Raw genomic sequence first — 16,074 nt, 5'->3', positions numbered from 1 at the left:
AACAAAATTCTGGTTTTTGGAGATCCATTCTAACATGACTTCTTCATGTAGGATAATGTTATCATCTTTTTCAACTAGGGAAAGTGTACCAGTTATGGTCATAGTGGTTCCCTATTTGGCCATATGCGAAATTTTGACAACTTTCACATTTTAAATCTTTTTGAATGTTTTAACATGGAGATATATCCTAAATATAACTTCTACAACACACAAAAATTCAAAATATTCAGACATTAAAGTAATCACGTATGGCGAAATAGGGAACCACTATGTCCATAACTGGTACACCTACCCTAACTTGGTTTATTTATTGAAACAAAAGAATCGAATGTTCTTTCCTCTACGAATCAGAAAAAGCATTTTATTTTCGCATACAATTCAAAAATCGCATCTAATTGTTGAAAATATATGTTTTTTCGGTCTCATAGGACGAAAAATGTCTCAAATAACTTGGTTCTGTCACCATTGAATATTCTGCCTGTGACACGGTTTTAGGAGCAGTTGCATATTATGGGTTTAATTAGCCTTCATTTTTTGTCAAACATCGTTTTGAAGAAGAAATTTATCCCTTTTTTAGAGACAACTTAGATGGACACAGGATCACAGTTTTTCAGTAAGATAGTCGTGTATAACCCTGAGGCTCTCAGCACTAATTTGCACTTTTTAGATAAACATAAAAATTGTTTGAACGGTTTGAACAATATGCAGGTGGGGTTCATTTACAAATTTCATAATGCTGAAAATGGCCATTTTCGGCACCCATCAACCTCCGCCAAACGCTTTTGTATAAAAATATTACAAGTTATGTATGAGTATCCACACCCTTCAGTCTTATGAAATTTGTGAATAAACTCGTTCAATTCGGTCATTGGTCGTTGGTGCGATGGTTTATAGATTATAATTATAACCTTTTTTTAAGTTTTCAGTACGATGCTGGCTTACTCCCTAAAGACTGGAAAACTCACTTAATTAGTACTCAATAAATGCTACCTCGTTGCTGAGCGTTCTAGGATGAGCTGTAGTTCCCAAGGCTGTTGTTACGCTGATTTAATTGGGTCATCCCTTATAGTTGCTTCTACATATTACAAGGTAGTTCTTCCTGATACGTGCTTTATTTTAGAACGGTGTTGTTATAAGGAACAAAAACTTCATTCCGTGTGAGTGAAATTAAAAAAAAACCTCTATGAAAATGTTCCAAATAATTACGAACGTTAGCTTGATTGGTATGAACGAAAAGAAAATACATTGATACACTTTCAATTATTCGCAGTGAAAATCCATACCCACATGGCGGTTGGGTGATTAAATGTTCAAATTAAAAATGAACACCAATGGTTTGCATGAGATATCGTTCTAATAAGCAGGGGTGCACTGTACTCGCAAAAGTGTTTATTATGATGTTAATGTACGAAAAACGTTTTTGAATGGACAACTTTCAAACATTATACTACAGCTTTACGTTTTCCTTTGTAATTAATCGGTCACAACATGCAAAGTTCGACCGAAAAATACAATTTTAATGTTGAAAAAACGGCTTTAGGACATTTCGTCGAATGACATTTGGTCGAATGACGTTTATTTGAATGGAAATTTGGGTCGAAGGCTTATATTGAAATGGTTAACTGAAAGATCATTTGGTAAAATTAACGTATTCTTGGAGGTCGTCCATAAATGACGTAGCATTTTAGGGGGGAGGGAGGCCGTCAGGAATTTGTGACGATGTGTGATTGGGGGCCGTAGCGGTAAACGCGCAGCTATTCAGCATGACCATGCTGAGGGTCGTGGGTTCGAATCCCGCTGGTCGAGGATCTTTTCGTAAAGGAAATTTTCTCGATTCTTAGGGCATAGAGTATCTTCGTACCTGCCATACGATATACACATGCAAAAATGGTCATTCGGCAAAGAAAGCTCTCAGTTAATAACTGTAGAAGTGCTCATAAGAACACTTATCTGAGAAGCAGGCTTTGTCCCAGTTGGAACGTAACGCCAGAAAGAAGAAGAAGTGTGATGAGGGGGAGGGAGGGGTCCCAACTAGTGGACGAAGCATTTTGAATCATGTCGGTAAAAATAGTAGAGATGGTCGGGTTTCACATTTTTCAAACCCGAACCCGACCCGTACCCGACTTATTTTATTTCTTCAAACCCGGACCCGACCCGAACCCGAGAGAATAATTGAAAAGCAAACCCGGACCCGACCCGAACCCGAAAAATGTTTGCTGTGTGAACCCGAACCCGACCCGAAACCCGAATTTTTTTTTGTAAGACAAACCCGAATAAAACCCGAGTTTGAAATCATGGTAAATTCATCGTTTCTGATACTTAGAGAAGCTTTTAGGTTGTTACTCTGTTCACAATTCTCACCAAACCCGTCCTAAACCCGACTCAAACCCGACTTTTTGTAAGCCCGAACCCGACCCGTACCCGATAATTTGTAGCCTCCAAACCCGACCCGAACCCGAACCCGAAAAAAATAAAATTTTCAAACCCGAACCCGACCCGAACCCGTCGGGTTCGGGTTCGGGTCGGGTTTCGGGTTTGAAAACCCGACACCCGACCATCTCTAAAAAATAGTAGCGTTGAACAAAAAAATGTTGACAAACAGTGCTTGACTTGCTTGACTCTTTAAACGAGGTTTTATTTGATGATTTCGTTTGATAGGAATACAATTTTTCTGAAGCTTGAAAACATTATGTGAATATTAGTTTGAATTCGTGTCTAAATTAATTATTTAATTAACAAACAATTTTAAAGAATAAGTTAATGATAAATCAATGCTTTATCGACATGGAAAATTGTTTTATATTTGTTATCAAGACATAGAATGAAGCTTCTTAGTTTTATCGCGTTTTATTCTTATTTTCTGTTGGAGTATTTTTTCTTCAAAATAGTAGAATATGCTATTTAGGCAATTATGCAATTATCATCATAGTAAAACAAGATATTTATTCAGTGTCATCAATATCAATATTGTCCCATCAAATATCTAAATCACTCGGTAATTCAGGGAATGCATTTTTATTGATTCAATATGAGTTGTTTAAGCATATTTTAGTATGGGAAACGATAATGAAATATAATTGGAAGATTAATGAAGCATAATTTGTATAATAATCGCTAAGAATTTTGAAATATTCCAACAACTACAATTGTTATTTTTCTCTACTTAGCTACTGTTTGCTTAACGGATTTGAATTTGGATGATAACTACAAAGATCCGTTCCAAATTAAGGTAGTTAGTTCATCATATGCAATGAAATCTGTTTCTAAACAACTTATAATGAAAAAAATCTCTAAAAGAAGAAAATTTTCGTTTAATACATTATAAAATACATTGTACCCTAACTCATCAATGGATGTTTAACCGATCCAAAAAAAAACGTTTCAATTTTCTCTATCGTTAACTTGTTTTATAATTTTATGATAACAACAGCAAAAGTATTACAAATTAAATTTAACCTGCATGAAACTGGAAAACAAAATTATATAATTTAGACAGGAAAAAGTTTATTTAAAACTGTTTTCTAAATGCTTCAGTTAGTGATTCATATCAAGCTTTGTTTTGAATTTCTGAATTTTAATGTATTGTTTTAGCCCAATTGCTGATGGAAACAAATAAAAAATAAGGGGGGGTGCTTGATATGCTACGTATTTTCCAACGGGGGGTATGAGCATTTGTGACGAAATGCTACGAGGGAGAAGGGGGTGTAAAAAATCCCTGAAAAATGCTACATCATTTATGGACGGCCCCTTGTTAATAATCTGAATTAATAACTGTTGTTGAATGAAAAACGGGACATTTTATGTAGCCATATTTTAAAATTTCAAACATCTGTTTGTTTGTGATTTGAAGTTATGTCAATATCTAGGATTTCGATGATTTCGAACTTTTTAGAAGTAGATTTTTGTAATATTTAGCTTTAGTGAATTCATTATTCTCTGAAAATATCATCATTCTTTGGAAAACTGCTCAACCAGTTTTTATTTTATTACTCGAATTTGCGCACATAATGTTTTTATTATTTATTATTAATTTTAAATGTCATCGTACCTCGTACTGAACTGCTGATTTTCATCAGATGGAAGAATTCGGAGAGAGTGCTCGGAATCTTTTATTGAATTCCGGGTCTTGCAGCTTACGGACGTGGGTAAGGTTTTTGAATGCGGAAATCATAATTAAAACGGCAAGAAAAAAATGCTTTAAGGTAAATCTTTATAGCGAAGTGAATGCTAGGTGTCGGTAACTCTACTTATGGCCAATTGGCTTATTGTGACTTCCAGCTTAATAACATTCTTAAAACAAATATATGGCTTAGCTGTTGATGACCTCTGGTGAATAACAGAGTTTTCAGTGAAATCTTTTATTCATTAAAAATGAAAATTGTGCTAATTCTGTGTATCGGGTAAGGGAAAACGAGTTGACTGAGGAGACAATAGGTGGGTTTCCTTAATTTAGGATCAGCTTATCTCGAATCGCAGAACATGCCTGAACGAAAAAGCAGCATGAAACATTAAAAACGCAAGAGGTTGATCAATATATTGGGGAAGCCTTCATCAAATTGAATAACAAATTTTTCCTAGTCTCATAAAGATTGTTGGTTAAATGGGTGATACTTTTTTGATTATTCAATCATTCTTGTATTAGCGACAACATGCTACTCTCGACGATAGTCAGGCCAAACGTAAAACTTTGTTTCCATGCTATTTAGAATCTACCACTATCCTTTCCACGAAATGTCGGTTCGATCAAATATCAAATGCTTTCTGTTGCAACTAAGCCTTTTCGACCAAATGTCCATTCGACGAAATGTTCGTTCGACCAAATGTACTTTCGACCAAACGTCATTCGACTAAATGTCATTCGACCAAATGTCATAGATTCTGAAAAAACAACAAACAGCCTTATCTTAATATGGCAGGCGATCTGTTCTTCGTAAAAATGTCCCCAAAACCAGCATCTCCTTCTTCTGAAGTTTGACGGTCTGGCTGAATTTGGCATCATGCGCGCTATGCCTGAAATATGTTATGTTGTTAAAAATGTTATAAAAATCAAATTTACATACAGTATGCAAAAAAAGTTTATCCACCCCCCCTACCAATTTAGAATTCTTTTGTTTTTCTGGTGAAAATCATGTCAATTTAATGAGTGTTTCTCCATGGTTTATCAATTTATGTTTATTTATCACATTGCCATTAAAAAAATGACGTTTAGGGTGCCGGTGCCATTAGTGGACTACCTAAGCTATAAAAAATCATAACAAAATAACGAAAAACCCTAACAGAGATCTTTTGGCGTCAACAGAAAGATTTCAACCTCTACTATATGGGGAAAATATAAAAAGAGTGATAAAACTAATTTTTTAACATAAAATCGCTTGAGCCACTATTGGTACACGTGTTCCAGTAGTTGCGCTAGTGCTCCAGTAGTAGACGTTAGGGAATGATACAAGGAATTTTAAACAAAATGGTAAATTTTTACATAGGTTTAACATTTTTCCCTTGGAACAGCAACTAATATCTTTCGAATGAACCATAAAGATTATCTCTGACACTTTTCTTCATTTTTATACATCCATTTTAAAAACAGCTTCCAACCGTTGATCCACTACTGGAACACGACGGCTACTATTGGTGCAAGGGAGCCAATTTTTCACGTAAACCTAATTAATTATATGACTTTTTGATTAGATAAAAAGCTGAAATTTGGCAAATCGACTAAACTAGAGGCGATCCATCCACCAAAAATAGCACATGTCGTTTTTATCGAAAAATGTACGTTTTATTCCATAGTCCAATCTACTGGTACATTACAACCATTGGTACCGGCACCCTATATATTTTTTTTTTCTGATTTTATGTGATGAATTATGAAAAAGGGTAAAATATAATGCAAAAAAAGTTTATCCACCCCCAATCGGATACTAAGATTTAAGTGTGTATTACAGAGTTTTAGTGTGTATTTTGCAACTTTCTCGAATGTAAACATTGTGTCTAGCATCCATTTTGTGCTCTTGAAGTTTTCGTGCTCAAAATTTCAGTTTCGTGTTAAAATTGGAGGTTTTTTGTTGCAAAATGCCCAAAAAAGCACAAATTTCGATCAGCATCCGAAATGTGATTATTGAACATCACAAAACTGGCAAAAGCTACCGTGATATTGCCGGAATTGTGCAGCTCCACAAAGATACGGTCGCTAGGATTGTGCAGATGTTTAAAAAGCGTGATTCTATCTTACGTTGCGTTGAATGTATGGAGATGCGGGACAAAAATCAAAACTGGAAGATCAAGCCATTTAAGCACCTTAATATGAAAGGAAAAGTTTTTTCTGGTGAAAAGAGCTGCAATTTGCATAAATGACATATAGTAAACACATAATCGCAAAACTGTCCTAAGCGCCATTTCCATTATTTTCCAAGAAAAACATTGTAATTTGTACTATTATTTCCTATAATGATGTAAGAAGTTATTTGCAAATATGTCTCTTCACACTCGTAGCTCATATTTTTAAAATTAAATAAAATTTGAATAAAATCTTGGAAACTTCATTTCAAATATATTATTTTAAACATAAACTTGCTCTGATGCAATGTCTGGTACAGCTTTGACCACATAGCGTTGCGAGATTTTCGGATTTTCCATCACAAACAACTCCACTTTCATACTTGTGCTGGTTAAGGAGTACACCGAAAAATAGTTGAAAATCTCGAAGAGTTGCAGGGAGTTGCAGCTGTATCTTTCAGACCTTTTAGAGGACACTCTGAAAAACATGTTTGTGAGTGACTTAGGGTGGAACTCGGTGGAACTTTTTTTGAATCGATAACCATAGTTACATGTTAGTATTTCATAAGTTGGATTCCATAGCCAACTCATCGTGCCGATTTCTCATATTCAAAGTTAAAATTGGTGTGCTTATCCCATCAAATATACTTTACCAACCTTCAAACATGTTCTCTTTCAAATTTTGATTGAATGGATTGGTTTCAACAACCTCCGTACTAGTTGAAAATAATGTTGAAAACATGCGACAAAATTAAGATTTTCTGCTACTCCGACAACTGTCACTTTCGACGCATGTTGTAGTCGTTTAAGTGCTTTATAAATCTTATAAATACACGTTTCAATAGCCGATGTTATCTATAAACACTTGTGGATACTTATTATCGCCGAATAAAATAACTTGAAATTTGATTTTTGTCTATGGAGCAACGCACTGTGCGTCCTTCAAAGACAACTGGCCGAATTGACAGAGCTATCGTGAAGAAGGCGGAGCTGGACCGGGGACTATCAGCTCCGAAAATTGCGAAACAAATTGAAAGCGAGTTTTCCATTCAGCTGACATCACAATCCGTACGAAATCGTCTTCATAAGAAAGGTCTTAAGGGCAGAGTAGCACTTAAGAAGCCATGGTTGTCCGCAAAAATATCAAAAAAAGATTGAATTTGGCCGAGGACCACATTTCATGGACCAGTGATGACTGGAATAAGGTGATTTGGTTAGATGAGACGAAAGTAATGCTATTTGGATCTGATGGTATCACAAGAAAATGGCGGAGAACCGGTGAAAGTTTGAAAAAGGAAAAAAGGTTTATTATTTTAAACATAAACTTGCTCTGATGCAATGTCTGGTACAGCTTTGACCACATAGCGTTGCGAGATTTTCGGATTTTCCATCACAAACAACTCCACTTTCATACTTGTGCTGGTTAAGGAGTACACCGAAAAATAGTTGAAAATCTCGAAGAGTTGCAGGGAGTTGCAGCTGTATCTTTCAGACCTTTTAGAGGACACTCTGAAAAACATGTTTGTGAGTGACTTAGGGTGGAACTCGGTGGAACTTTTTTTGAATCGATAACCATAGTTACATGTTAGTATTTCATAAGTTGGATTCCATAGCCAACTCATCGTGCCGATTTCTCATATTCAAAGTTAAAATTGGTGTGCTTATCCCATCAAATATACTTTACCAACCTTCAAACATGTTCTCTTTCAAATTTTGATTGAATGGATTGGTTTCAACAACCTCCGTACTAGTTGAAAGTAATGTTGAAAACATGCGACAAAATTAAGATTTTCTGCTACTCCGACAACTGTCACTTTCGACGCATGTTGTAGTCGTTTAAGTGCTTTATAAATCTTATAAATACACGTTTCAATAGCCGATGTTATCTATAAACACTTGTGGATACTTATTATCGCCGAATAAAATAACTTGAAATTTGATTTTTGTCTATGGAGCAACGCACTGTGCGTCCTTCAAAGACAACTGGCCGAATTGACAGAGCTATCGTGAAGAAGGCGGAGCTGGACCGGGGACTATCAGCTCCGAAAATTGCGAAACAAATTGAAAGCGAGTTTTCCATTCAGCTGACATCACAATCCGTACGAAATCGTCTTCATAAGAAAGGTCTTAAGGGCAGAGTAGCACTTAAGAAGCCATGGTTGTCCGCAAAAATATCAAAAAAAGATTGAATTTGGCCGAGGACCACATTTCATGGACCAGTGATGACTGGAATAAGGTGATTTGGTTAGATGAGACGAAAGTAATGCTATTTGGATCTGATGGTATCACAAGAAAATGGCGGAGAACCGGTGAAAGTTTGAAAAAGGAGTGTTTGCGGCCTACAGTCAAGCATGGCGGTGATGAGTTACTTTACCAACATTGATTTTTCAACCAACTGAGCATGACTTTGATTTTTTCTGCAGGTAGAGTCATGGTGTGGGGATCTATGGCTACATCCGGCGTTGGAGAACTTGAGTTTATCGATGGAATTATGACCAAGGAGGTTTACTTGGACATTTTGAAGCGAAAACTACCAGCGTCTGCCCAAAAGCTTAAGTTAAGGCACAGATATACATTCCAACAAGACGGAGATCCGAAACATACCTCAAAGCTGGTTTCGCAGTGGTTCAAGAAAAAGCGTATTAAGGTTATGGAGTGGCCAGCACAGTCTCCTGACCTTAATCCGATAGAACATCTCTGGTCAATCTTGAAAATTAAGGTCCAGGAGCAAAAACCAACAAGCATCCAGCAATTGCAGCAGGTAATCTCAAGTGAATGGGACAAAATCACCCCGGAAACAACTGCTAAGCTTGTTGATTCAATGCCCCGGCGATGCCGAGCAGTTATTGAAGCCAAAGGTGGTCTCACAAAGTACTAAAACTATGTGTGTCAGAGGGGTGGATAAACTTTTTTTGCGTCATTTTTTAACTTATTTTTAACATCAGCTCTCAAATGCAAGAGAATTTGTTTTTTTTTACATCGAACTCGCACGAATTGAACTTGTTTTTACCTAAATAATAAGAAACTGAACAACCTAAATAATAAGAAACTGAATAGCCGTGTTCTAATTTTTTAGTGGGATTTTTGGAAGAAATCTAATTTTCCACCGGGGGTGGATAGACTTTTTTTGCATACTGTAAGATTTTTCTCGCTAGAATACAGTTTTTGAGTTCTGTTTTCATAATCGGAAAATTTTAAAATATTCCATCGACGAAATTTTGGTTTTTTCCACTTTTTGCAGCTATGTTTCATACTAAAACCTATGAAAAACACAATTTTCAACGCATTTAACTGATAGAATATTTTAGAACCATCTGATTATGGAAATATAAACCTAGCAAGAAAAAATCTTACATACATTACGATTTTTATAATCAGCTGGTTCAGAAATAGCGTATCATGCCACTACACGAAGAACTTTCTTGTGTGGTATAACGCGAATAATGTTAATTTCGTGCCGCAAGAGTTTCCAAATTTCCCGGGAAATGAAATTTTAATTTCCTTCTTTTTGTTTTATTTAACCGAATCGCTAAGCTGTTGAGATTACGGTGAAATTCACGGATTCCGGCAAAATGAACTTAGTGTGTAGCATTACGCAATCTGCACAAATTAGTAGGTGAAACAACCCTGAACTGATATATAAGGGGATTATTGGGAATAGTAGGAAAAATGTCTGTCAAGGGGCCCGATAGCAGTAGTGGTAAACGCGCAGCTGTTCAACAAGACCAAGCTAAGGATCGTGGGTTCGAATCCCGCCAGTCGAGAATCCTTTCATGAAGGAAATTTTCTCGACTTCTCTGGGTATAGAGTATTTTCGTACATGCCTCACGATATACACATGCAATAATGGTCAATTGGAAAAGAAAGCTCTCAGTTAATAACTGGGGAAGTGCTCAAAATAGCACAAGGCTGAGAAGCAGGCTCTGTCCCAATAAGGGCGTTACGCCAAGAAGAAGTCTGTCTCTTATAGACCATATTGATGCCCGAGCTACAGAAAAAGTAGGTTGGGTAAATCCGTGCAGATCATATGTAATATGATCGAACCTGAGAAGTAACAATATGGGAAATAATCAACTTTAAAGGGAAGTCCTTTTGTACTAAGTTTTGTATTTTGGTTCCAATTGCTGAAGCGCAATATATTTAGATCAAATACTTCTTTAAATTGGTTAAAGAGCAAGGCATATGGTTTGAAATTTCCGTGCCCCTACACAGGAAGCAAATGTCGAATGTCAAATATATCATTGTTCCTTTCTCTTTGACCGTTGCTTTTTGGGCCCCAGTAATGGGTTTGACTTAATGGTGGTTATTATTCAACCAGGCATCAATGTGGACTTCTTCGTCGTTTGTGCTTGGCTCGATTCGTCTTCATTCAGAGGGCTTTAATCGACAGCAACGGCCAATCATCGACGTAAGTGTGAGAAAGAACCTTAGTCCATAAGAATGAATGAAAAACAAAAAAATGCAACGAAAGCGGTGCATTTGAGAAACAAGTTGGAAGAGTCAGTTGGGCAGAAACAAGTCAACGGAACGTTTCATGGCAAAATGTTCTTAGGGGTTAGCGCGCCAAATGAAAATACTCCGTTTATGTATATACCAAACTAATAATAGCTCTGGTCGGGCTAAAATACTTCGAAGAAACAGGTTCTTTATCAGAAAATTATCTCACGCTTCGCTGACTGTAAACATTGCGTTTTTCTCATGATACTTGCTTACATTATGCATATTCCAGACATCGACATGTCTGGAAAACGTTTAGGGTAAATGATCCAATAGTTGTGGGTACTCCTACAGTTGCGATAGTGCCATTTTCACAAACTTCATTGAATTAGCTACTGAAGCAGTTATAGGAAATTGAATTGAGCTTAGTTTTGCCACTTTTGGAACCACTACCCTATGGGAATTCATAATGAAGAGAAAACTAGAACATTGGTTTTTTGGTTAATTTGTCAAAGAAGATTCATTATCTTGCAGCGAAAAGCTCTGGTTTTCTTGTGAATTTGACGAATTATTCTTAAACTGTTAAGCCATATCGTATTTCAAATAATATGCCAATGATTTAAGGTTAAGCCCTTATTAGAAGCAATGTGTAACTCTCAAGTCAAACGAACAGCACGTTTTATCAAAAAAAAATCATCCAAGTTAGTAAATTTATGCATTTTTTCTAAAGAACACGCGGCGAACCTCGAAGAAAAGCAACAACCGCGGTTTTGCTTTTTACTTCGTCGTTATGGAAGGCAACATTTTTATCAAACGCAGTTTTTCTTTCCTTTGGGGAAAATGCGCGTTTTAGAAACTTTGCAACAGCCGCGTGGTTTATCATACCCAATGAACTAGTCTATAAAATGTATGGAAATGCTTGTTTTTCCTAATAAACAAATAAAAAGTTCTACAATGATTTAGAATATTTTTATTTTAGAAGTGAGTTTTTTGATAAATTGGATGATGTTTAAAAAGTAACTGATATGAAATTTAAGAACTCATTGTTAGGCAGAAGTTCAATTTTCAAAACTGCTATGATTTCAAACAATTCCACCTTCCTTTTGAGAAAGGCACTGCAAATTTTTTGATGCCTGGGTTTTAGAGTACAGCCTAGGTTGTTTGACCGTTGTTTTAAATTATTATAAAAATATAATCTTGGATACTTCGAAGAACATGTAAAATCGGTAACATATTGAAAAACGAATTACTTGAACATAATTAGAGAAAGAAAAAACATTATTGTAACCAAACTTATATGAATTCTTTGTGTAGTTTAGCTTTGTATTTGATATCGAAACAAATTGCTATTCGTCAAAAACCAAACTTTCATATTTTTTTCCATTTTACCATCCTAAGCTATATAGCCAAACGTAGGACTTGTTAAGGGTCGTGAGTTCAAATCCCATTGGTTGACGATACTTTCGAATTGAAAATTTTCTCGACTTCTCAGGGCGTACACGATCTTCGTATCTACCACATTCTTCATCTTGGTTTAAATGGTTTTATTTGACAGGACCTTCAAAATATAGATTACCAATAGTCGAAATGTTTCAATTCTAGCGTTGTTTAAATAATGGATGCTGTCTTACGTCGTTTTTCATCAACCGCAAAGCTTTTATTTGGAATCAATGTTAAATATGACTCTAAATAAGAGATACCATTATCAATGCTTTGGATTAACGCTCATATTCTAAACCAGGTTGTTGAATTTTGCACCCGAGATAGACACTTAAATAAAACAATAATAGTCCTCGAACATTCAAACAAGTTTCAAAAATTGAATTTAAACTCATTTTTCAATTTCAATGTTGAATTAAAAAAAAATCACTCGTTTTATATGGGTTAAACATTTGCTTTGTGATGTCGCTTTCAAATAGAATAAACAAGCATAACCAAACGATAAGCACATCTCAGATAAAGAACACGACCAGTGAATGCAATTAGTTATTATTTATAAATTGAAATACCTTCTTGCTTATTTCATCTCCGTCCAGCCGCAAATCACATCGGCATCACATTGGCATACTTGTTTGATGCATCATCCGTAGAATCACTTGTCGTTTCCCTCTTTATTCGCAGAATCACTCCAATCCGCTGTTATATAATCCACTTATTCAGGATGATAATTATCAATTTGTATGTTATATGATCCGAACAATTATCAAATTTTATTTTTCAATATATGCACTTCTTTTCTCTTCAGACACTGCATCACACCGTTGCGTTCGATGCGTTTAATCCATGATGTGAGTTTTTCGTGCTTCACATCATTCGATGATGATTTATCCACAGGTAGATCTCGGATTGATAAAGAATGAATATCTTCTTGAGGCCCACACCACAAACTTGGAAACGTAAACACGCCACCAACAAATATGGAATATTTTCTCACGCCTCAGACCGCTTGGGACGACCAACGTTAACTCATATGCACAAAAACCGTGTACCTTCTGCAAAGGGAGAAACACTTTGACGGAACGTAGGCTCGAAGCACCGCACGCGTTGAAGTCCACTGACTAACTGAAGCCGACAACGACGATGCAAACGTTACGCTCGCGTTCATTCAAATGTTTTGTGAAGCACGTTTTGCGCTGGTTCCAGTCAATCGTGCGTCGCCGTCGTAGTGAATGAATGACGAAGCCTCACGCGTCGCGTCGCCTAGCACCGCATCACGGTGCAGTGTTTTCGATTGATGTAACGCTTGCATTATGAGTTGATCAGGGATTGAAAATTAGGGAAAATAAAATATGAGAAGAGGCTGGTCGTCACTACAATGGTTGTCGTTATAGCAAGCGTCAAATGTAATTAGCATCAAATGTAATATAATCAAATGATAGGCAAACCTTTGTGTTAAGTTCTCTCACTCTTCAGGTGTATGGAAAAGTTATGCTACATAGTTCATAATAGTTTATAGAAAAGTTTTACTGTTTGACGTAACATCTGTATCAAACTAGTATCGCGAAAAAAATGAAGGAGTCCTTGCCCTATCTTTATAAGGTCATAAAATAATTAAGTCCAGTCTGTTGAAACACCTACCATATCATGCTGAGAAAATCATTTGATTACTTATCGAAATGATCGCCTTGATGGAGCATGTGGTGGAGTTGCTATCATCATGCATAGTCGCATAAAATACCAACATTTTTCGTCATTTGAAACCAAAGTTTTGTTGTTGTTAAAAAATAGCTTGGTGAATATATTTTTTGCAATTTCTTATAGTAAATAGTTGTTTTTTTCATTTCGAAATCTGCCAAGAAGTAACGTACTTTCCTACATTGCATTATTCGATGTCGTAAAAGTCAGAAAGCTTCTGATATCAATTGCATAATGACAATTACGTAATACTCTTCCATTAGGCAAATGTTTTGTGTGGCATGGTATTTCATTACACAAGAATTTTTCGAAATTTGAAAATAATGGTAAATGCATCACGATATGATTTCTGATACATTCAAATAGCCTTTTATTAAATTATGAAAAATAAAACTCGTTGCAGAACTCGATTTTTACAGCACTCGTCGTAATTACGTTTCGTGTGTAATAGTAGTTTACGGATCAAGTTTCAGAATGATGGCTTTTACAGCACGAGTCGTAAATTTATCCTACTATGCCGAGTAGAATAATTACGACGAGCGCTGTAAAAATCGATTTCTGCAACTAGTTACGTACAACATTTTTGGCAATTTCGTAGAAGACCACTTGAGGGTATCAAAAATGATATCGGAATACATTCACCATTATTTTACAATTTCCGTAAAATTGTTGTGTTATGATTCATTACCCAACTCAAAACAGTTGCGTAATGAGACAATTTCAACGCACTCGCGATTTTGCTATGAAAATTATATGGCAGAATTTCCAGTGCACATAACCTTCCCGCTGTGCGTACACAAATTCTCTCTGCTCTTGGAAGTTTCTTAAAAAAACTACCTAAAGCAATTGAACAGTTCTTCTCAGTGCTAAAAAAGGTACTAGTCAATGCTACGAAATCAGTACTTTTCATTGCTACCTTTCTACTATTGATCTCTTTACGATTCTTGTTAGGACCCGTGCCATCGATTTTTCGTTGGACCCGTAAGTGAGAGCTAGCGGTGGTAATCCTTCTTGGACACTGTCTTGGAAAAAACCTTTAAGAAGGTCTCTTCTTTTTTCGTTTCTTCACTAAAATTGGTTGCAACCATGAACAACAGGAATGGTGAATCTCAGAATTAACACATAAGCCTCCGACTCAGCGACACCCTCATAAGTGCTACGGAGTGGGGGTTGGGGGAGATATTAGGTCATCAGGATTCGCCTGAAAAGCTAGCGATGGACCCAGAGCACTTGTTGTTTAATTGTTTTTAATTTAATCTCTTGAATGCCGGCAATCAAAATGAAAGATGTTTTATTTACATAATGAAGAATTTTGTTTCGCGTAAAAATAGTCGATTACTTGTTCAACGGTATTAACGAGCTGCTTTTTACCTAGTAAAAAGCAGAATAGATCCCTCCAGGGTCATCTAATAAAAAAAGGTTTATGAACTCCGCGAAGTGACCGGTTGGAACAGGTAAAATGAGGTGCGACAATACACGAGAATATAATAAAAAATAAAAATAAAAAAAAATGAAAAAAATAAATAAAACAAATATTTACAAAGCATCGTTAGTTCCATAATATCCGACGTCCATGTAAGTATAAACGGAAACCGCAGAAACAGGTGACACTCCAAAACGCGAAAATCTGATCTCACAATCGTTACGTCTAATTCGGGTTTTCTGTATGAAAGGAACGGACTCACCAAATGCTTGCATCCTCCGGAAAAAAAAGTTGCTTAATCCTCCACCGTCACGCCGGTCAACGTTCACCACACTCTTGATTGAAGTACTGCACTAGAGCAAAAGCTGCAAACCCCGCTTCTACTATCCTTATTTTATTTTTATTTATTGGGGATTGCAAACGGAAGTTGCAAATTATTCTCACAGGTTCACAAACTGAATGCATTCGGTTATTTTCAACGCGACTCTGAACAACACATAAAACGCGGAAGAGGAACAATTTAATGCCGGAAGAATACTTCACTTCACTTTCACGAAGAACAATTCTACAAATATAAAACGATTGAAACATTCGCACTATTTATTACACAGTTGATATCGTTGAAATATTATAATTGTTCCGGCCGAGTTGCGATTGCATCAGCCGAATTGCGCGGAAACGAAAAAAAACGTGACGGTAGATTCAAAACACAACCGCTCGCGGGCGTGGCTTGCTGCGATTCCTCAAAACATTACGAACGACCTTTGCATGTAACTCAAAATTCAAAGCGATGACATACAGTTTTT

General features: G+C 36.2%; 1 protein-coding gene across 1 annotated transcript in view; it reads right to left on the bottom strand.

Annotated features, from left to right (window-relative positions):
* Positions 1 to 13,284, bottom strand: part of LOC5567696 — a 64,015-nt gene extending 50,731 nt beyond the window's left edge. Inside the window, exon 1 of the mRNA XM_001651810.2 lies at positions 12,720 to 13,284. The gene's annotated coding sequence lies outside the window, so the exon portion shown is untranslated. The remainder of the gene's footprint in view (positions 1 to 12,719) is intronic.
* Positions 13,285 to 16,074: the final 2,790 nt, after the last annotated feature.

This window comes from Aedes aegypti, chromosome 2 (genome assembly GCF_002204515.2).
Source record: "Aedes aegypti strain LVP_AGWG chromosome 2, AaegL5.0 Primary Assembly, whole genome shotgun sequence".
In the NCBI taxonomy this organism is placed as follows: Eukaryota; Metazoa; Arthropoda; class Insecta; order Diptera; family Culicidae; genus Aedes; species Aedes aegypti.
Note: the sequence above shows the minus strand (reverse complement) of the source record. Positions and strands in the feature narration are given on the sequence as shown.